General features: G+C 36.6%; 1 pseudogene; it reads left to right on the top strand.

The window, feature by feature from the left end:
- The first annotated feature begins 1,298 nt into the window (after positions 1 to 1,298).
- LOC105297582 lies at positions 1,299 to 2,330 on the top strand (annotated as a pseudogene).
- The last annotated feature ends 9,485 nt before the right edge of the window (positions 2,331 to 11,815 follow it).

Genomic DNA, 11,815 nt, shown 5'->3' on the forward strand with positions numbered 1-11,815 from the left:
AATTTTAAAGTTTTTCAATATGTATGCATTAAAATTTTTTGCGCTTAAATGAATGTACATACATAATGGTTTCTATTACTCTTTACCCTTATTGTTACATATATCAATAGTTTGTTAATTTCCCACTTAATAGAATTCCATTGTATAACTATATCACTGCTTTTTTAAAAATAAAATACTTTGTTTATCTATTGTCTATGATACTCATTTGGGTTTTTTTCCATTTTATGGCAATTAGAGAAGAAAAGTTCTATAAATATTTTTGAACATGTTTTTTGCGAACATATGCATTTATTTTTCTAAGAGTGTAATTGCTGGCTTATAGACTCAGTGTATGTCTAGCTTTGTAAGAAATTGCCTACATTTACAAAGTGATTATACTATATCTTACATTCCCACAGGAAAAACTCCAGTTGCTCCACAAGTTTTTGCCAACACTTGGCAATTTTAGCCATTTTGATGAATGTTTAGTGGTACCTCTGTTTAGTGGTTTTATTTTGTATTTTCATGATGACTAATGATGTTGCACATATTTTTATAAGCCTACTGGCCACTGAGATACTTTCCTTTGTGAAGGCCTTGTTCTATTCTTTGGCCCATTTTTGTTATTGTAATATTTATTATCATTGACATATTTATTATTGATTCAAAGGTATTTGTTATGTATATATGTACTTTGTTCAATATTTTCTCCCAGGCTCCAGCTTGCCTTTTCTCTTTTTTAATGGTTTCTTTTAATGAGCAATTCAGTTTTATTTTACCTACATTATTTTTTAGCTCTACTTTTTTAACTTTAAAAAATAGATTTAGCAATGTCCTCCCTATATCAACCACACACACACACACACACACACACACACACACACACACACACACAGCTTTCAAAGTTGTTTCTAAGATTAAATGTTCCGAATATGGGAAATACAATAATAAAGAGGAGAAAACAACATAACTAGTACATAATTACATAGTAACAAACTATTGCAGAGTTTTGAATGGGAAGCGAAAGATGGAACCTGGGAAGAACAAGAAAGATTAGAAAATCTTCTGCAGAAAAGTAGGCTCTTAACCAAAATGTTAAAGAACAAAATCAAAGGCCCCAATTAAAGAAATTGAAAACTATTCAAGGGTCAGATCTGAAAATCTATGTGAATTTCTCTAGAGCCATTTGTAAGAGAAGAGCAACAAATGAAAAGAGTGCAGTACATTGCACTCTTTTGCACTAGGACTTGGGCACTAGGAAGTCAACAAAGGGAAGGGCATGTTTCAAGGGAGGCCATGAGAGCTATTAGACAACTATGGCAATAATGAGCAGTTGGGAAAAAGTATGTATACATGGAATGAGTGGAAACTCCAGGTTTTGAAAAGAGACAATTGATGCTGCATTCCTCTTCCTATTTTCTTCCAAAGGATTATCAAAGGATTATTTAAATGGCCTTGAGAAACCAAGAGCACTATCACAGAGTTCCTCCTCCTTGGGCTGCCCGCTGATCCTCACACCCGGGCTCTACTCTTTGTGCTTTTCCTGGTAATTTACCTCCTGACTTTGTCAGGGAACCTATTAATGATCCTGGTAATCGGGGCCAGTTCTCACCTCCACATCCCCATGTACTTCTTCTTGAGTCACCTCTCCTTCCTGGATCTCTGTTACTCTTCAGTCACTGTGCCTAAGGTGTTAGAGAACCTTTTGTCTGAGAAGAAAACCATCTCAGTGGAGGACTATTTGACTCAGGCCTCCTTTGTGTTTGACTCTGGGGGAACAGAGTTCTGCCTTCTTGCAGTGATGGCCTATACTACCCTCTACTCTATAGTCAAAAGATGAGCAAAGAGCTGTGTGTGAGACTGATGTGGGGATCTTGGGTCTTTCCTTTTTAGATGCTTTCATCAATACCCTTCTAGCTTAGAATATGGACTTCTTTGAGACTCAAACCATCTCCAACTTCATTTGTGAGGTAACTTTTCTTGTCTCCCTGTTCCAATATCTCTAATAACTTTGCTGTCCTGCTCTTCTCTGCTCTCCTGCATGCCTTTGGGACCTTCTTCTTGGTCTTCTTCTCTTATGCCTGCATTGTCTCCACCATCCTGAGCATCAGCTTCACCTCAGTCAGAAGCAAGGCCTTTTCCACCTGCTCTTCCCACCTCACTATAGTGTCCTTATTTTATAGCTCAGGTTTGTTTCGTTCTGTCATACCAACCTCGGGTCCCCATGGGAGCTGGTTTTCTCCATGCCGTAGAGTGTAGTCACTCCCCTAGTGAATCAGTCCCCTCGTCCATATCCTAAAGAACAGGAAAGTAAAGCGGCTCTGAAAAACATGTTGCAAAAAAGTTAACAACATATCAGGGAGCAGAGAACAGGTAGGAGATGATTGGAAAACAGGGCAGAATTACAGCAAAATACCTGAATAATAAACATTAAGAAAAACTTTTGTTTGCTCATGTCAGACATGACAAGCAATCTTGTAAAGCCTCCTTTCTTGGAATTGCACACAAAAAGTAGCAACAAATTACTTGCTTCCTTTGACTCATATTTTATCTTTCTCACAGGCAGAAGAAAATGCATCAGATAACTATTTCAATCCAGGTAGTTTGGATATAGACATAGAGATATACGATTCCTTTTGTTTGTGAAACATTAACAAAATCCTTAGCATTTGGAAAAACTATGTTCTGAATCCTTACGTGGATTCCCATGGGTATAAAATTAGGGGTAAAGCAAAAAGTAAAGTAAAGCAGAAAGTAAAGAATCAGAGTCTCTAAAAGAAGAAAGACATAGGCTTGAGACTCATGGAGGGGTGAGTGGAAGTGGTTTTAAGATGAGCTCTAACTGAAGAGGGCCTTAGAGACAAGGCAGATGCAGATGCAGGTGTCTGAGAGAGAAAGTCAGCTTGTTGAGCTACAGTCTAGGCTGACAGACACCTCATAAGCTCTGAGAAGCATTATCTGCTATGCGGCAAATGGTAGAGAATTCCATTCATTCTACGGTAGTATAGCAGCGCTGCCTGTTTCACCTTCCAGGTTTTACCGGTGGCTCAGAAGGATAAGTTGGGCAGATCTTGTTCTGTGGAAAGTGATGAGATTCAGAAAGGAAGTACATGGAGTACGGAGGATCGTAGGTAGGGGTTTCCTGATGAAAAATAGATGGTCATAGAGAAGAAGACTAATCAGAAGAACTGCATAAAACCATTTATCAAAGCATCCTAGACATCTCCATAGAACTGCTTGCTAAATCATTCTTAAAATCTTAGAAATCCAAATTTAAAACCACATGGACACTGTGATTTATTCTAAATATCTTTTTTGTTTTTGTTTTTGTGATTTTTTTTACTCTAAGTATCTTAAATGAAGATGAATTTAATATTAAGTTGTTGAAATGACTGGATGGCCAAAAGAGAGAAGTGTGAAGAGGGTCCTAGAGAAGCAAAAAAGAAAGAAAAACTTGCACCAACCCTAGGCTGAAGCTGATGATTCTACGTTGGCTGTAGTGCCGTTGGGGGCATTGGCATCAGGACCATCTAGGAGAGGAATTACAGATGATGCTAGGACTGCTGAAGAAGTGCTCTGCTGCTCATGCTAGAATCAGAATGCAATGTCATCTCATTCTCATCCTCATCCTCCTCTTCCATTATTATTATTGTTATTATTGTTGTTGTTGTTGTTGTTGTTATTATTCAAACAAGCCACTGCCTCCAATTGGCTAAATTCAGCCAAAAGCCTATTAGCAAGAGAATCAGGGAAATGTCTTATGCAGGCTTATGCAAGCAATGTAAAGTCAAGAATATAAGCGTGATGTAGGGCTTGTAAATGTGACATTCCTGGGGCAAGAAAAGATTAGAAAGAAGACAACTCTGGCAGAGAGGAATTGAAAACCTGGGTCTGTACCTGCTCCACAGAGCAACTGGCTGCCCAAGTGGATCTGTGGTATAACTGTCCCCAGGATTGCATAGGAATGTAGGCAAAGGACAGATATAATTTCTATAACTCTACTCCAGGAAGAACTATTGCAATCTGGAGCCCTAAGAGGCTTGGGGACTTTGAAAATTACCAGGCAGGCTTCAGAAAGAGGCTGTTTAAGAACTCTGTTCTTTGTTTGTACCCTTCTCAACTTGTGCTGTTTGTTCCCACCAAGGCCCCTACAGACCTCTGCAGACCTCTCCTGGCTCTTTCATTGATCCAGCAAATTCACCTTAGGATTTGTTCTTCGTTTTTTGTTTATTTTTTTACTAAATAAAATTTGGCTAAAGCAATCTTCTCAAATAATCACCTCCACTATCTATCTATCTATTGTTATCTAACTTCAGAATTTCATATAAGATAGACCTCTTTCAGCTCTTTCCAATATTTTGCCCTACTTTAGATCTGTTTTCTACTTCGGAAATTCAAAAGTTTTCAGCCAACGTGTCTCTCTCATTTAATGGTGTTTTAAAAGGAGCATTTATCAAATATATAATTCTTAGTATTCAATTCAATAAAGTTACAGTTTATAAGAACTCGTAACTTCTTTTAGATATTTGTCTCATATTTTTCCAATACATGTATTTATGAAGGAAGTCCACATCTGTTTATTATTCTTCATATTTTGGACAGCAAGATTGAAAATATTTCATAGATGCTGCTAAGCACTTTAAATTATTTTTCATTTTACTTTTGACTATGTTGAAATTATAAGTATTATTGGTTCATGTAAAATACTAATACTTTCTTTAAATATTTTTCAATTATAAATTATTAAAATACATAAAAATTGTTCTACTACACACTGAAAATCACTATTAACATTTAGGTATTTCAGTCCAATTTTTCTATAAAAAACATCTTTAAAGTGCATTCTTATACATAACCATGATTATAATTTATAAGCAATTTTGTTTCTGTCATTTTAGTTAACATAAAATATCATTCTCAAGAGGGGAAAAAATGGCATAGATAATGGAGGCTCTGTTCATCCCTCTGGCAACCAAAGTTGTGACAGAAACAAAGAGCATACAGCAAGGAAAAATCACCTGGAATCTAGATGAACAAGACATACAACTAGGGAGAAATCTAAGATATCACCCTGCAATGGCAGAAGGTAGGACAAGGCAAGGACACAAGGCTGTTCGGTCCCAAGCAGCTGAGTGAGACGGAGGCTGGGGCAGTGGATTTTCATGGTGACAGACCTGCATGCTCTGAGCACCTGTGCCAATTCAGCTGCACAGGGACTTACCGGAGGACACTGACTTGTCAGAATGAGGGCCAAGGCGAGACTCACTCTGTACAGAAGTGCTGGCGGTATCCATTGTTCCTCTGTTGAGCCCTCCCCGCTCCCAGCGCGCAAACACAGCCCTTTCAGAATAAAAAATGAGCACCTGAAAAAGCTCATCAGCACTAGTCATCTGTTAAATGTAATCAAAATACAAATATCAGAATAAAAAATTTAAAAAGAAGGTAAAAATCATTTTTTAAATCTGTACGTCCATTAATAATTGTCCAACTTCCTGAACTAATGACATGTTCTCTTCTGGCTCATATTGGGCAGCCTTTTTTTTAAACAGAGGTCCAAAAGTTTGAAAACATACCAGTTTTTAGCATTAATGCACATCTAAATATTCTACAAAATTGAAGAAAATGCAAAGAAATAGAAAGATATCTGTGTTCATGGATTAGAAGAATCAACAGTTAAAATGGCCATATTACCCAAAGCAATACACAAATTTAATGCAATCCCCATCAAAATCCCAACAGCATTTTTTAAAATAAATAGAACAAAAAAAATCCACCAGATTTATATAGAACCATAAAAGACTCTGAATAGCCAGAGCAATCCTGAAAAAAAAGAATGAGAACAGAGATATCACATTTCCTGAATTCAAATTATACTACAAAGTGACAGCAATCAAAACAGCATGATATTGGCAGAAAAACAGACACACAGACCAATGGAACACAATTGAGAACTGAGAAATAAACCCACATGTATATGCACAAATAATTTTTGACAAAGGAGCTAAAAACATACAATGGAGAAAAGAAAGCCTCTTCAATAAATTGTGCTGGGAAAATTGGAAAGCCACAAGCAAAAGAATGAAACTAGATTGCTATCTCTCACCATACACAAAAATTAATTCAAAATGGATTAAAGACTTAAATAAAAGACCTGAAACAATAAAATTCATAGAAGAAAACATAGGTACTAAACTTATGAACCTTGGTCTTAGGATTTTATGAATTTGACCTCAAAGACAAGGGAAACAAAAGCAAAAATAAATCAATGGGATTATATCAAACTAAAAAGTTTTTGTACAGCAAAAGAAACCATCAACAAAACAAAGTGGCAGTTAACCAAATAGGAGAAGATATTTGCTCATGATGTCTCTGATAAAGGGCTAACATCCAAATATATAAAGAATTCATACAACTCAACAGCAAAATTACACAAACAATCTAATTTAAAAATGAGCTGAGGACCCGAACAGACATTTCCCCCAAGAAGATATACAAATGGCCAACAGATATATGAAAAGATGCTCAACTTCACTAGCTATTAGGGAAATGAAATCAAAACCACAATGAGATAACACCTCACACCTGTAAGAATGGCTATTATCAATAAGATAAGTAATAACAAGTGTCGGAGAGGTTGTGGGGAAAAAGGAACCCTCATATGACCCAGCAATCTTTCTTCTGGGACATTTCTTCATAAAAATATATGTACCCCTATGTTCATTGCAGTGTTATTCACAGTGGCCAAAATATAGAAACAACTAAAGTGTCCTTCGATAGATAATTAGATAAACAAAATGTGGCCAGGGTTTTTAGTTTTTGAATAATTTTCTTCTCATATATTTTAACAAGGGTTTATGAAATATGCAGTATGTGTTATATGATTCATCAATTTGTATTTTCTGGGTAAATTTTCCATACTACTTATGATATCCCTCAAAACTCATTGTGTTTTAGAGTGTGATAACTGGCACTCATTCAGTGTTATTCTTTGTATAGCAATAATGAGAATATTAGGATACATATGTGATTAATAGATTTAAACACTTTAAGATCCATTTTACTTTATTTCTTCGTATGTAAAATTTATCATGTACTGAACCATGTCCTGATTAATCACACCTGTATTTTCAAATTTTTTAAAGTTATAATAAGAAAGTACATATGTTACAAAAAATAAGTACAAAAACTAATTCCACTACCCATATTTAGGTGTATTTTATTCTAGTGTCTCCTGTACATAAAGACTTTAATGTAACCCATTTATTAAGCAACCCCAACGCCACAGTATATATACATGAAACTGGGTTTTTTCCAAGTCACTTAATTCAACTGGGCTGTGTAATCTCTATTTCCTATTATTTAAAGAGTTATTAGGTAGATCTTTAATGTTTTGATCACTTTGTTTAATAAATGTACATTCTAATTTAATACATGTATTCCAGTTTAATTGAAGTCTCCTTCCTCTCCTTCCCCCAGTGCAGGTTTGAGTTGATATCTCACTATTTTGAAGAGGCCTCATATGTCTCAGACACATCCCCCCTTCTACCTCTTCAAGGTCTGGTTCCTCCAATTTGGGGGGCAAAAAAGAAGGCAGAGGGAACAAGTGACTTCCTATAATTAGTCGTGTTGTTATTTTCTCACTGTTGATAGTTGGTAACAATGGCTGATCAAAAAATGACCTCAGGTCAGCAGTTGTATAAACATTGCCTCTGGTGGAGGGATGTGGGAGTTCTTTCGAAGATCCTGCTGATCCTCCTCACTGTACAGTTTCCTGACCTAGAAGACTTGACTCTTGTTCACTCTCTTCTATCTGTCTCTCCTCCAGTACCAGCGACCTCCCAGAACCTCTTGTTGCAGAAGAAACCTTCCCCAGCAACCACCTTGAATGTGACAACAGCGAGAGTCCAAAGCCAGCTCTCTACCAAGATGATCAATGATCCCCCCTGAAAATTCACACATCTTTGCCATGCAAAACAGTGGGTGAGCAGGTTGCTGCATTTCTACCTGCCCCCTCTGCCCTGTCAGCTTTTCCAGTTCTTCTCATCTTGGCTCAGATAGGCACAGAGGAAAGGTCAGCAAGTATACTGCTGGCGTAAAACCCAACAGAGAGATGAAATCTACCTCTTCTGCTTGCAAGCATCCTCTGTTTTTGCAAGTGCTTTTTTCAGGACTTCATTCATTTGGATTCTACAAAAGGAAATCAATCTTTCCTTCCCCATTAGACAAGAAGGAAATGGGTTCCCACCACCAATGCTAAATTCTCAATCAGGGCAATGAAATGAACACCCTCCTCTATTTGTCCCAATCCCAAACTTTTTATATAGCCAGGCAGAGAGGGTATTGGTGATAACTAATGGTAGATTCTGCTATCCTTGAAAAGGGTGTCTGATGCCATTATTGGTAGATATTATCAAATGTAAGGTATTTATGTTATGAGAATGCAAATTGGTACAGTCACTATGGAAAACAATATGGAGATTCCTCAAAAAATTAAAAATAGAACTAACCATATGACCCAGCAATTCCACTTCTGAGTGTATACCCAAAAGAAATGGAAACAGGGTATTGAAGATATACATATATATTCCCTCCCACGTTTATTGCAGCATTATTCACAATAACCGAAATATGAAAACAGCCTAAGTGCTTATCAATAGATGAATGGATAAAGAAGATGTGGTATAGAATTAATGATGTGGTATAAAATGGAATGTAATTTAGCCATGAGAAAGAAGTTGATCCTGCCACTTGCAACAACATGATGGACCTTGAGCACCTATGCTAAATGAGATAAGTCAGAGAAAGACAAGTAATAACTTGTTATGTACCCATCAATGTAAAAAAAGTATGTATCTTTGCATTTTGCTTTTTAATAATGTCTTAATTCCACTTATATGTGAAAGTTGAAAAACCCAAACTCATGAAAACAGAGTAAAATGGTGATTACCAGGGGTTGGTGGGGGGTGGAATAGGACAGATGTTGTTTAAGGGTACAAACTTACAACAAGTAGTAAATTAGTCCAAAAAAAATCTAATGTACAACACAGTGAATATAAACAACAATATTGTATTATAATCATAAAACTTATTAAGAGACTAGAACTTAATTATTCCAACTATGAATGGAAAAGGAGCCACATACTAAACCTGACAAGCTCAGGGAAGGTCTACATTGCAGGCCTTACAAACTCAGAGACCGAAAGTAACCACGTAGGGTGTCCTGAACATAAAAATTCCTAACTAAAAACAGGTTAAGGCATGTAGTCACACCCAAAGCCTGTAGCTTCCTTGACAAATCTGTCTTTACCTTAATGAACTTGACTATTTTCTTTTAGCATCCAAGATAACATACCTTTGAAATGTCAGAGTAATCTTCTTTTCCAGATTCCTCAATGCACAACCAAGGATACTAGAGCTCCAGACCACGGAACGCTTCATTGTTATCTTGTTGGCCGCATACCAACTCTATGTGCTGTAAATGTTAACTATCTTGTACCCACCAATGCAAAAGAAGTATACATCTTTCTATTTTGCTTTTTATCCAATCCCAGAGATTCCCCCTGCTCTTGCTTTCTCCCACCCCCATAATCTACCACCAATGGATTTCATGTAACCCTCCTTATGTCTCCTCCTTTTATTCTAATTTATAAAATAAGTTGTAAAAAATGCCATTATCTGGAGCACTTTCTTAATCCATTGAGATTTTATTTCCTGGCACTTGTTGTCAGTTTGGTTCAAATACATTCATAAAAATCCTCTTTAGGTTTAGACATTTCTTAGTCGATATAATCACTAAAAAGAAATGATAATCATGTGATATGATAAAGGTGCTAATTATCTCTACAATGGCAATCATATTGCAATATATAAATGTATCAAATTAGCATGTTGCAGACCTTAAATTTACAATGTTATATATCAAATATATTTCAATTACAAAAACTCATAGATACAGAGAACAAATTGCTGGATGCCAGAGGTGGGGGTAGGAGGTGGGGTGTGAAATGGGGACAGGGATTCAAAAGAAATAAACTTCCAGTTATAAAATAAGTCCTGGGAATATAATATATAACATGATACCTGTTAGTGAGAGTAGATAAAGAGATTTAAATATGATACAATATAAGACATTCTGGAACCAAGAGCTATAATTTTCTTATTTAATAACTCAGACTTCTAATTTCAGCTTTCAGAGATATATAGGGCTGGAAAGATATCACTCCCACTCTTACAAAAAGAGGAAAGCTAGACAAACTGAAAATCAACAAGTTATCTTGGACCATCAGAGAACTATCACAGAGCGGATGGCCTTACAGAAGTCCAGAGAGAAATGGGTGCCTGCAGGGAGACACAGGACCTGAGCATTTACTTACCTAGGACGAGCTTCCAGGTGACATAAACTAGTAGGAAAATTAAACTAAAATTGTTGACAAATTGCCAAAGGCTGAATGCATGCTAGTGTGAGACTGTGAGGCCCCTGAGGGTTGTGGTCAATAGAGAGGTTCTCACCTTCTTGCAGGAACCCCTCCTGAAACCCTACCTGGCTCTCACAGGGAGGATGGGGAAGAAGCCAGGGGTTGCTGGCTGTGACCGGAGAACAGCGGCCACCATCAAATCCTCCTAGGCCCAGTTCCTCTACCTCCCTTGCAAAACAAAAGACTTATCCTAAAGCAAGAAATGTATCAAAGCCCGCCTAAGGGTGCTGGTGCAATCCCACTAGAGCAGGGAAAGAAAGAGATTCAAAACCACACTGTAAATATATATATGCCTTACTGTTAAAGTGTACAGCTAAAACTTATTAGATTTTGTTAACCATTGTCACCATAAAAAAATAATAATTAATTAATTTAAAAAATAAACCTTAGCTTGAGGAAATTGGGGAAAGGCAAAGGTACTAAAATAGCCAAAACAATTCTTAGGAAGAAAAACAAAATTGTGTGATTTTCATTACCCAATTTCAGGACTTATCATAAAGTTACAATATTTAAGACAGTGTTGTATCTGCAGAAGGAAAGTAAAGGAATAGACATGTAGATTAATGAAACCAAATGGAGAATCCAGGAAGAGATCCACACAAATACAGTTAACTGGTTTTTGAAAAATGCAAAGTGAACTCAATAGAGAAATGAAAGTCCTTGCAACCAGTGGTGGTAGAACAATTGGATGATGTAAATGCAGATATAAATTTAAAATAAGTGGCTAGTTCTCCCCGTTGAAAACAAGGGAAGAGACTTCTCTCCCTCGACCCCTTTTCTTAGAGCATTTGCTGTAGAACATTTGTCATTGTAAGTCCTTTGTCTTTTTGAAATGTATGTAAATCTGTTTAAAAGTTATATAGATCTCTCGCTAGCTTTACTACCCAATAATGTCTTTCTCAAGGACCTAAAACTCTCTTTTTTAAATGCAATTATAAGAGAAGAGAGCGTTTCCCCATTTCTATGGAATGGTAGGAGCTTAACCTCAGAGGTGCCTCACTCCAAGTTGCAAAACTATCTCCTGTCATAATGGTGTGAGAAATTTATTCTCCTTTGGATAAAGCCAATTAGCAAACACAAATGACCACCTCCATTACCAGGTGAATCTGGAATAAGGATATATGTGACAGATGGTGCTGTCGAGTTCTCTTACTAATGGACTAGTTACTGTTTATCATGAGAACATATATGTAAAGTGTTGTATCTGCTTGGCTATTATGCTATAATGGTAATTAACCCTTGATCCTCCTCCTAGCTGCAGTGTTGTTTCCTTAAGGGAAGCAACATTCGTGAAGAGATTAACTATACTTCATCCACCAGGTTCTGCATATGAAGGTGGTGTGGTTTTTTCTGAATAT

Source organism: Pteropus vampyrus, unplaced genomic scaffold (genome assembly GCF_000151845.1).
Source record: "Pteropus vampyrus isolate Shadow unplaced genomic scaffold, Pvam_2.0 Scaffold140, whole genome shotgun sequence".
NCBI classification, from domain to species: domain Eukaryota; kingdom Metazoa; phylum Chordata; class Mammalia; order Chiroptera; family Pteropodidae; genus Pteropus; species Pteropus vampyrus.